The 10,149-nt window shown below is 39.6% G+C and overlaps 1 protein-coding gene across 2 annotated transcripts in view; it reads right to left on the bottom strand.

Annotated features, from left to right (window-relative positions):
* arhgef49 (Rho guanine nucleotide exchange factor 49) overlaps positions 1–9,152 on the bottom strand; it is a 71,494-nt gene extending 62,342 nt beyond the window's left edge. Inside the window, exon 1 of one of the 2 annotated variants that reach the window (XM_086266395.1) lies at positions 8,795–9,152. The gene's annotated coding sequence lies outside the window, so the exon portion shown is untranslated. Of the gene's footprint in view, positions 1–7,763; positions 8,061–8,794 lie in introns of those variants that run through there. The other variant, XM_086266396.1, reaches the window with a different exon arrangement.
* Positions 9,153–10,149: the final 997 nt, after the last annotated feature.

The following is a 10,149-nucleotide window of genomic DNA, read 5'->3' on the forward strand; positions in this document are numbered from 1 at the left end:
CTGCTTGCTGAGGTAACTTGCAAGTAACCACCCTCATTCTTTGTTTGACTCCCTCGAAACCTGCCTTATCATCACTTAACATGCAGAGCTGTGCAGCCAGGTTTCCAGCTAATATGAGAGACATGAGGGATGTATGAAATAACATTTTTACACACATTTTTATGGTGTATTTAAAGGCAGTATGAAGCGCTCAAAGTATAATATGGTCTTTTGCTAAAATGATTAAACACACCTTAAAATATGCTTCTTAAATACCTCTGTTGACTGGTTGTGTCACAGGATTGCAGCTTTTGTCCTTCAGTACGTTAATACTACCTGAATAATAAACCTGAATGGATTATAGAGGCTAATCCACATAATATTATTATTGGATTGATGCTATATTAGAGAGGATTACACCTTGCAGAGAGCACATAGACATTACAAATGAAAGGTGTAAGCAAAGAAATACACGCCTGAAGCAAGTTTGGGGCTTATTTCCTGTTTTCATTCTCCTGTGTGGAGTAATGCAAATGTACAGTAGTGTGCAAAACTCTTCAGTAAGCCCCTTATTTCTTTGTTTTACTTCCAAGAAGACAGACCTCTTTGTAATTTCTTTAAAATTGACATGCTATACAGCATTTGTCACAAATCTGTATTCAAATCGTTATGTATTTAAACGGTTATAACCTGTTATTGCAATGTAGTTATAGTAAAGTAACATATTTCCCCATCTAACATTCCATGTCTGCCTACATGATATCAGCACAAACACTGGCAGTAAGAAAAACAGATGTGAATCGCTTTATATAGCATTATTGTCACTTTCCCTATCAGATCAATCTACTGACCTTGAAATCTTGAAATGCTACTTCCTATATGTTAACATTAAATACCACAATTGTAAGCATCATATTTTCTAAACTTTAAGTCTTTTTGTCAATTTAACCAATAACTTTGAAGACCTTGGTGGATGTAAGCCAGATGTTAATGGATTGTTAACATGACATCACACCCCTATACCCATACAGAGGAGATTCATGCCTATATATCTAAATATAGCCACTTTGTTACTAACAGTCTGTTGCAAAAACACATCATTTGTTATCATTTCTTTAGTTAACTGTACAAAAAAATGCTAAAAGTAATATTGTTTGACAGGCATGAAAAAGTATTTTTGCACCAAGATGATTCCTTGTGATAGGCCAGAAACTATCTGTGTATGATGTGCAGCAGTGGTGTGCAGTGGCTTTTACAGAAAGACAAGCAGGGATGATGTTACCATTTTTTGCTGCCAGTCTTTTATTCTCTTATACATGCCGACTGCCTCCTACAGCTTGCTGGACTGATCCTGCATGTTTTTACCTTTCTGCACTCCTTCCTGCCAGAAGGATTGTAAAATATTATTTGATATATTATATCATCTAATGATTTTCTACTAACTCGCAATGACGAGTGCTGGAGGAGCTTTTTCAGAACCATTACTTTAGCAAAAGTAGCAATAAAATATCATCAAAACGCCTCGCTACACATAAAACTGTATTATGTGCAGTGAGATTGTTTCTGCTCCAGATGTTTAAAGCTGAGCTCATGTTAAATACTTATATAAAATGTTTAATCAACACTATAACATTCTATATAATCATATACTTACAATGGCTATCATGTGAGTACCACTATCTCAAAGAAAAAAACTAACATGCTAATCAGCTCAGCCCTAAATTTCTTTTTTTTTAAGAAAAAAAATTGTTTGATTGGTAGTGGCTCCATTTTCCAACATAACAATGATCCCAAACACACTGCCAGTGCAGTACAAACATACTTGGATAAAACATAAGACATAGTGGAACACTGTCAGTCATGGATGGGCCTCTCCAGAGCCCGGGCCTCGACATTATTGAAGCAGTGTGGGATCAACTTGACAGAAAATGGAACAAAAGGCAGCCAACATCCAAAGGAGATATTAAAATTCAAGAAGGATTGTCTCAGAGAGTTCAAGCTGTGTTGAAGAATAAAGGGGGTCACACCAAATATTGACTTCAAGCTAGAAATGTACAAAATTGCCTTATATACTGTTTTTACATGTATGTTTGCACATTTTAATAAATTGCTGGACCTATTTCCCATTTGCCAAGCAGAAAATACTAAAATGAGGGCGACCTCAAGACTTTTGCATAGTACTGTAGATCAACATGAATGACTTCAGTCTTTAACAGCTTGGCCAGATTTAGAGTCTCTTTATAAAGGCTCATTTTAAAACTTACATTATTATACATCCTAAAGGGTTGATCTGGATTTAGTGTTTTCAGGGGGAGAAACATTTCGTCACTCATTCAAGTGACTTCTTCGGTCTTCTTCCGTGGCTTTTACACCCCAAAACACACTGCAACCAAAAATTGGACCACCCCAAGGATCGGGTCCCCCGACACAAATAGAGTAATATAGTGTACGCTGTGCCAGGATTTACACATCGGGAAAACCAAACAACCTCTGGCGAAGCGTATGGCACAACTAGAAGAGCTACCTCGTCTGGCCAGGACTCTGCAGTCTATTTACACCTACAGGCCAGTGGACACTCTTTCAATGTGGAGGATGTAACATCCTAGACAGGGAGGAACGCTGGTTTGAGCGCGAAGTCAAGGAGGCCATTTACGTGAAAAGGGAAAGACCATCTCTGAATCGAAGAGGAGGCCAGGGTACATCTGTCACCATCTTACAATGCTGTGATTGCAGCCATTCCCCAACTCTCTGTGAATGGTACTCATGGCCATTGATCAGTGGTCTTTGATCAATGGTTCTTGATCAATGGTCATGACAGTTTGCATATTAATGATCAAGGAACTGACCTCACAGCCCATTGTTCATTCAGTGGGTTAGTTTCAGTTATTGTGCAAATGTACTGTTTATAAGATTGGGGAAACCTGCAGTCAGCTGAGACTGAAGAAGTCACTTGGATGAGTGACGGAACGTTTCTCCCACTGAAATCGCTACGTCCACATAAACGGGATCAACCTTTTGGGATTTACTTACCTGGATTATTGAGCATGCATCAAGACATTATTATACATCATTGTGCAGGATGACTACTACTGATGCACTTAATGTGATTTTGACTATTAAACATACATTTTGATAATTTAGTCTAAAAATCTATCTAAGTCTAAGTTTTTAGGTTTTGTCTGTAAAAGCATAAGTACCGGTAAGTAACAATTACCGACCACTAGTTTAAAGTACAGTACTGAAATTGAAGCTGAAGATGAACCTCAGAAAATAGGAATCAACTCAAAACACCAAACAAAAATACACTACATGTAAACTATGCTGGAGTAAAAACATTTGAAGCCCAAGGCTGGGATTCTCATGGTCAGAATAAGTAAATGTTTGTGGAGAAGGAGACTGATAAACTATCAATGTCATTAGTTGCACTCTTTTTTTCTTTTTTAACAAACTGCTGAATGTGTGTCTGTCCGTGCAAGAGCTTGTAAGAGTTGTGCTTTCTGTGGGCTTATTTGGAGAGATCTTGAAGCCAACAAGCCCACCCTTCTTCGTCAGACTTGACAGCACATAGACCCAAAGCACTTGTATTAGCATTTTATCGAGTGACCTTCCTGCTCTTCAGTCTGCCTCTTATGTTTTCGTTTTCACTCCAGCCTTCCTGTTCCCTCAGAAAACGCAACTAATACCTCTGTATGACCCAACGTGAACTGCATCACTCAAAACTGCTCAACTGGAATAGTTCACTCTGACTTTGAACATTGAAAACTGCAAGAGTGTGCTGCAATATTTTGAGGGTGCGTGCATCCAGCTTTAAGAGGCTTGTTAACTGTTTTACTTTGGGCATTTCTCGATGGTTTCCTAGAAGCACATGACTGTTGCCACAGCTGCCACATTTTTAATTACTCCACTGGTAATTAGGGGTTGCCCATCGTTGGTATAGGAGATCCCGGACTGTCATCCATGCACAACGCCTTTGTTGGTGGTGTTCATGGCTAAAAGGGGGGAGCACTGGGAAAAAATGAATGCTCATTCACACTGTCAGTCAAGCTGCCTTCATGTGGCTGAGCATGCAGCTGTGACTGATGTTCTAACAGGACACAGGGGGATGCATTATAGTTTATCCTGAAGGCAGGACACAAAAACAAAGGAGGTTCTCGGGGGAGAAGAAGAGTTCACTCTATGAGGTTTGAGGCTGCTTGGCTGCCTCCAACATGTTCTTCTTATCATTGTTGTTTTTGCCTTGAATTCCAAAAACCAACATAACAAAGACAAAGACCTGATAAATGCATTCCGATCAAACCTGATATGTGGGTGAGCTTTTGCGGCGCATCATTTGGGATGTATTTTTTAAATTTTCCTCAGTTTTCTTTACAGGTGCCCCCTCTTGAATCAAGGCTGAATGCCTTCTACATGGCGCCAATAATGAAGCAGAAATGTTTTGTGTACGTTCTTACAGACTCTTTTCTGTGTTGTGTTATGATAAAAATGGTAATTTCCTGAAAAAAAAATCCACCTCGGTGATAAGACATTTCTGTGGTGTAACGTAAATCATCTGTTCATTATCTATACTCGCGTACACTGTGAAGGTCATGGTGGCTGAAGCCTATCTAACCTTGGCCAGGATGCTGGGTATACTTTCGACAAATTACCGGGCTTTTACAGGACTGACACAGAGACCCATTTGCACACAGACTTTAACGATGCTCTACCAAAACATCAAAATCAACATCAAAATAAATAAGAACTCTCCAGCAATAAATTTGATTTAATAACTTGAAGCCACAGGACCAAAGATACCAATATATTACTTTAATTCTGTATGTAAATCACACATTAAATATATTTAAACTGATGTTTAGTGCAGTGATCCATGTTCTCAGTATTCATTGTGTTCACCACATGTTGCACAAAATAGCCAATTTGAACAAGCGACAGTTTGAGAGCAATCTTTGGAATAACGTGGTTTTAATTTGTATGGGTTTTCTTAGTATGTATTTCGCTGTACAGCTGCTCCTTTTTTATACATGTATAGTTTTACATAGCCTACCCAGCGACTACAATTTTTCAAATATCTGACATGTTAACGTCTTTTTTTTCCAAACTAAACTCTACTCACAAGCATCGTGCTTGTTAAAGAAATCAACTGGATGGCAAAAATCATTATTTCTACAGAGACTGTAAGCTAATCGTAAACAGTAATCATATGCAAGCTAACACTGCAGTGACACTGTTTTAATTTCCTGGTCATTATTTGTATATTGTACAAAAAACAGAAAAGGCTCATATCATAGAAACTAATCCTTTAATGACCACACTAATGATCATCACTAAGGAACAAAGTAATTGGAAGTGAATGGACTAAAAAAGTGCCTGATCTGAAGCAATGAGTAAATGGAAGGTAATTAAACTCTGTCCAGTCAGGCTGATCTTTCTCCAAAACAAAGCCAGTATTTTATAATGCCTGTCACAAGTATGCGCATTAGTATTAGAAGCCTAGGCCCTTTAGTATACCTTCCACGCATTTCTCCCAGCTTAGCCTGACAGACTCACCTAATATAATTGACTTTGTTTAGCTGGCTGTGCATATCTGTGTGTGTGTGCGTAGCTTGCATGAAGCTGTGAGAGTCTGTAGGTCCACCGCTTGGCCTTTCATCACATCACTGCACCGACTGAGTCCATGCAGAGATCAGATAGGGAGCAATAAAGCCAGACTCTGAGGAGGAAAATCTTTGAGACTCTTCAGTGTGAGACCTCTCGCAGAGCTGAGCGTTAGCCTATCAAGCAATAAACACCCTCAGAGCAAGTTTATCTTAAATTTGCTTAACATCTGTTGCCAACATCAGATGGGCATAAAGTCTTTACGAATGAAAGATTAGGCGCTGCAGCCAGAATCTTCGAATTTTAGTTCACAAGTTCAAATTCCCTAATGCAAAGCCGGTACTGAAACATCTACAATTAAATGTAATCTCCCTACCCGATGATTTACAGAGTGAAACTGCTTGATAGGTTCGTTTAAGACGGCAGAGTCTCAATAAAAGGCTTCAGTTCAATTCTTTCACAGAAAATGAGAACGAAAATGGAAGAGACAGCAATAGTGAGGGTTTACTGGCAAAAGAAATCAATTTGCCAAGAATTTGATTTCTCTTAATGAGTAAATCCTTTCTGCCTAAAAACATACCCAAAGCTGTGCAAGCACTGCACTAAAAGGCTTCAGGGTGCAGTAACTCATGTCCAGTGGGAAATGCCTTTGATAGAGCACCAGTAACAATTCAGGTAGAGTCATGTGGCTCTTATTTTGGTGGGAAAAAAAACTAAAAACACCTCCTACTAAGTCCACAGGCATAAAATATGTATGCACAGCAAGCCTGAGGTCTTTCATACTGTATTTTTTATTTGTAGAAAACAAAGAAAACTGCTGCAAGAGTATAACAGTTTCATTAAAATTATCTGATTGCAGTCTGGATTTTAGCCAGTATTCCCATCAATCCTAGAGGTATTTCCAGTCATGGCTTGGATGACTGCTGAGGCCCAGTCATCCCGAAAAATGCTGTACTAAAGGAGCCCCGAGGGTAAAACTGCGAGACTCCGCAGATTCCACAAGGGAAATAAGATATTACTGCAATGTTTTCCTATTTCATTTACTAAATGGCATCACAGAGCGAAAGCAGATAATGAAGACAAATACAATCACTGTTGTGTAGCTGCGTTGTTCTACACTCTCCCATCTTGGCTATATAACATATTCATTGCTCTGACTCTCCTCACCTGAAAATGTCCCAATTTGCCGTTAAACCAACAAGCACCATGTGCGAGTCAGTTTTTCACTACAAACACAAAAACTGCTAATTTTTGCAAAAAGTGCAATTTGTAAAATGAAATAATTTTTCGTTTATTCATAAAGACTAAAATACAAAATATTTTCTAGTTATTGTGTTCTTGGAATGTAAGAACTTATATATGACTAAATTTCATATCTTGGCTTTGCTGAAGCTATCAATATTTAAAATATGCTGAAATGTTCTAATTTCCATTTTTTATGTACACTTTACTTGAAGCAGAAATTTCATTCCCAAGCTTCAAAAGGCAATTAATTAAATAATAGATACAAGAATAGCCGCACTGGCTCTCTTCCACAGTGTCTTTGTCAGATGGCCCCGCCCCTCCCTGAGTCTGGTTCTACCGGAGAGTCCTTCCTGTTAAAAGGGAGTTTTTTCTTCCCACTGTCGCTGGGTCATCTGTAGGTCGTCTGATTGTTGGGGTTTTCTCTGTATTATTGTAGGGTTCTTACTTTAAAGTATAAAGCACCCTGAGGCAACTGTTGTTGTGATTTGATCCTATATAAGTAAGATGTTTTACTTGAGAATGAAAGAACTCTGAAGTTGTGATTTGCAGTTTTGTTAGTAATAATAATAAATTATTAATTAATCACTCAACGAGCAAAAGAAGTAAAAAATATAAAGTAGCACTATGGTAATATGAACAGTCACGAAATTAAAAATTTAACCCTGTGTGTGGAAAAAACATAAACATAACACAAAGTACCCTATCCTGGGTTGTTACAAAGAATACTACATGTATAATTAATATAGTGATGGGGAAAGAAAGCTTCAAGCAGCTATGTGCAGGTCAGTCATACCAGCTGAGGACCAAAAGCACTCACAAATCACTGCAGGGATCGCTCCAGTGACTCTGAACCTGACTGCCTGGTGATGCAGCTGCCAGCATCAATCAGCTGTTACCGCTCTTCTAATTCAAACGACAAAATACATCCTAATCTTTTTACTTACTCAAAGTTGCTCCCAGAACGCTTCCCCCTCCATCACATCAGAAGAAGACGTCTCGTTTTATACGTGGGCTCAGATTCACAGAGCAGGTTCAATCCTCGCAGCTCCTCACTATTAAGAATCTGATGCCGGTTGCACACAGACCGGCTCCCTCCAGGTGGATCGATAACGACACTAACGTAAAACCGCGTGCCACACGGCCGTTCGTTCACTCTGTCCCTCCCTCGTGCTCTTTTGATGGATTTCTATCGAAGGATCCCGGATACGCGACCTCTTGCTTTTGCGGCTTTCTCCTTGGGAACTGTGTTGCCTTCAGGTGCTGCTCGTAAAAACGCCTCCTTCACCTTACAACTTTATGATTACACAGTAGTAATCCAATGCACTTCATGTTTCTAAAATAATAATAATAATAACAACAATAATAATAATGATGATGTCACTGTTTTGCCATTAAAAGTTGATTATTTACAATCTGTTTTTTATTTCTAAACTTCAAAGAGCCAATACGTTTTTATATTTGCAAACCTGGTAAATGTTAAAAATCTATGGAGTTTGCAGCTGATAAGTCAAAAATAAAGATCATAAAATATCTAATGCATCTCAGTAATATGTGATGTGTTCAGTGTTGGGAAGGTTACTTTTAAAATGTATTCCATTACAGAATACAGAATACATGCCCCAAAATGTATTCTGTAACGTATTCCGTTACGTTACTCAATGACAGTAACGTATTCTGGATACTTTGGATTACTTAATAGATTAGCATGCTTTTTACAACAACGTGAATGTACTATTGCTGTGTGATTTATTACTATTACTGAAGGTCCGCGACTCCGAACTGTAGTAAAGGACCTCTGACTAATACGGCGGGGTCCCTGTCGGCTCGTAGCCGAAAAATAGCTTTACTTTGTTGTCTGGGTCAACTTTTCTTGCGAGAGACAGAGAGAGGCGTTGAAAGGCTGCTCCAACGGAAATTATTGTTTCGGAGGAAAACACGAACACGGTGTACAGTCGAGTCTTAATAGCTTACTTACAACTGGGCTCGTCAGGCACTCTTCTTGGCTGAAGTGGTTATTATTACATTTACATGTTTCCAGCTCCCGTTTTTGCTCGACGACAACTCGTACCTTTCCACTCGCCTTTTTCTCCCTCCTCGCGCTCACAGACCCATAACGTGTATGGCAGTCCATTCTCCCTGCAGCACGGACTACACTGCCCGTGATGCTACATTCTTTAGAGCTATGCTTGTAGCATTCTGCCTGTTAGCTTAGCACAACAACAACAACAAAAAGGCGCTCTCTCACCCAGGAAACACACAGTCGCAGAGAGAGAGAGAGAGAGCGTCGCCCTGTAACCATGGCAACCGTAACGCTGCCGCCTGGAACAACAGAACGTAGCTGTCAAACAAAACCCAAACAGTCCTGACCCGCGACAAAATGAAACAGGAAAGTACCGCAGTGTAATCCATTTATTTCAACAAAGTAACTGTATTCTGAATACCACCTTTTTAAACGGTAACTGTAACGGAATACAGTTACTCATATTTTGTATTTTAAATACGTAACGGCGGTACATGTATTCCGTTACTCCCCAACACTGGATGTGTTACAGTGACAGGTGAAATCGGGTTTAGAGCCAGCTGGTATTCATCAACAACACGTGTGAAATTGATATTTACGACTGCAAGTGAAAGTAGCACTAGCCATAGGACAAGCTCCCACTCTGTCTGTGATTGGCCACGATGAAAAAACTGCCACACTGACCCCCTTCCCCAGCCCCCCTCAAAACTCCAGGCAGAGAGTGAACACATAATGCTTGCTGCCATACCTGTCCATCTGCCTGCGGTTAGTAAAAGTGTTTAATACTAATTTTAAACAATTTTGTGCAGGTTCCTTGCCACCGGGGACTCCTTCAGGACCATCGTGTTTAGTTTTAGAGTTGGTGTGTCCACGGTGTGCCAGATCACCCCCCAGGTAGCGACGGCCATCTGGGACTGTCTAGTGGATGATTTCATGGCTGTGCCTTCACCTGGAGACTGGCGGTCCATCGCAGAGGGATTCCAGGAGCGCTGAAACTTCCCTCTCTGCTGTGGAGCTCTGGATGGGAAGCACGTCCAGACAAAGGCACCCCATATGTCATACAGGAGACACACACATTGATATACACTAAATATTTATTTCATTTCTTTTTTTGTGGTGCCCAAATGTATGCACCTGCTTGATTTTGTTTAAACAATTATTGCACACTTTTTGTAAATCCAGTAAACTTCTTTTCACTTCTCAAATATCACTGTGTGTGTCTCCTGTATGATATTTAACTGACATTTTTTATTGTAACAACCAACGATTTATACAGGAAAATAATGTCTATTAACAAGGTTGCCCAAACT

The sequence above is a fragment of the Aulonocara sp. 'chitande type north' Nkhata Bay genome, linkage group LG16 (genome assembly GCF_057382095.1).
Source record: "Aulonocara sp. 'chitande type north' Nkhata Bay isolate Kocher_YH1m ecotype deep benthic linkage group LG16, A_spYH_male_GT1.1, whole genome shotgun sequence".
Taxonomy (NCBI): domain Eukaryota; kingdom Metazoa; phylum Chordata; class Actinopteri; order Cichliformes; family Cichlidae; genus Aulonocara; species Aulonocara sp. 'chitande type north' Nkhata Bay.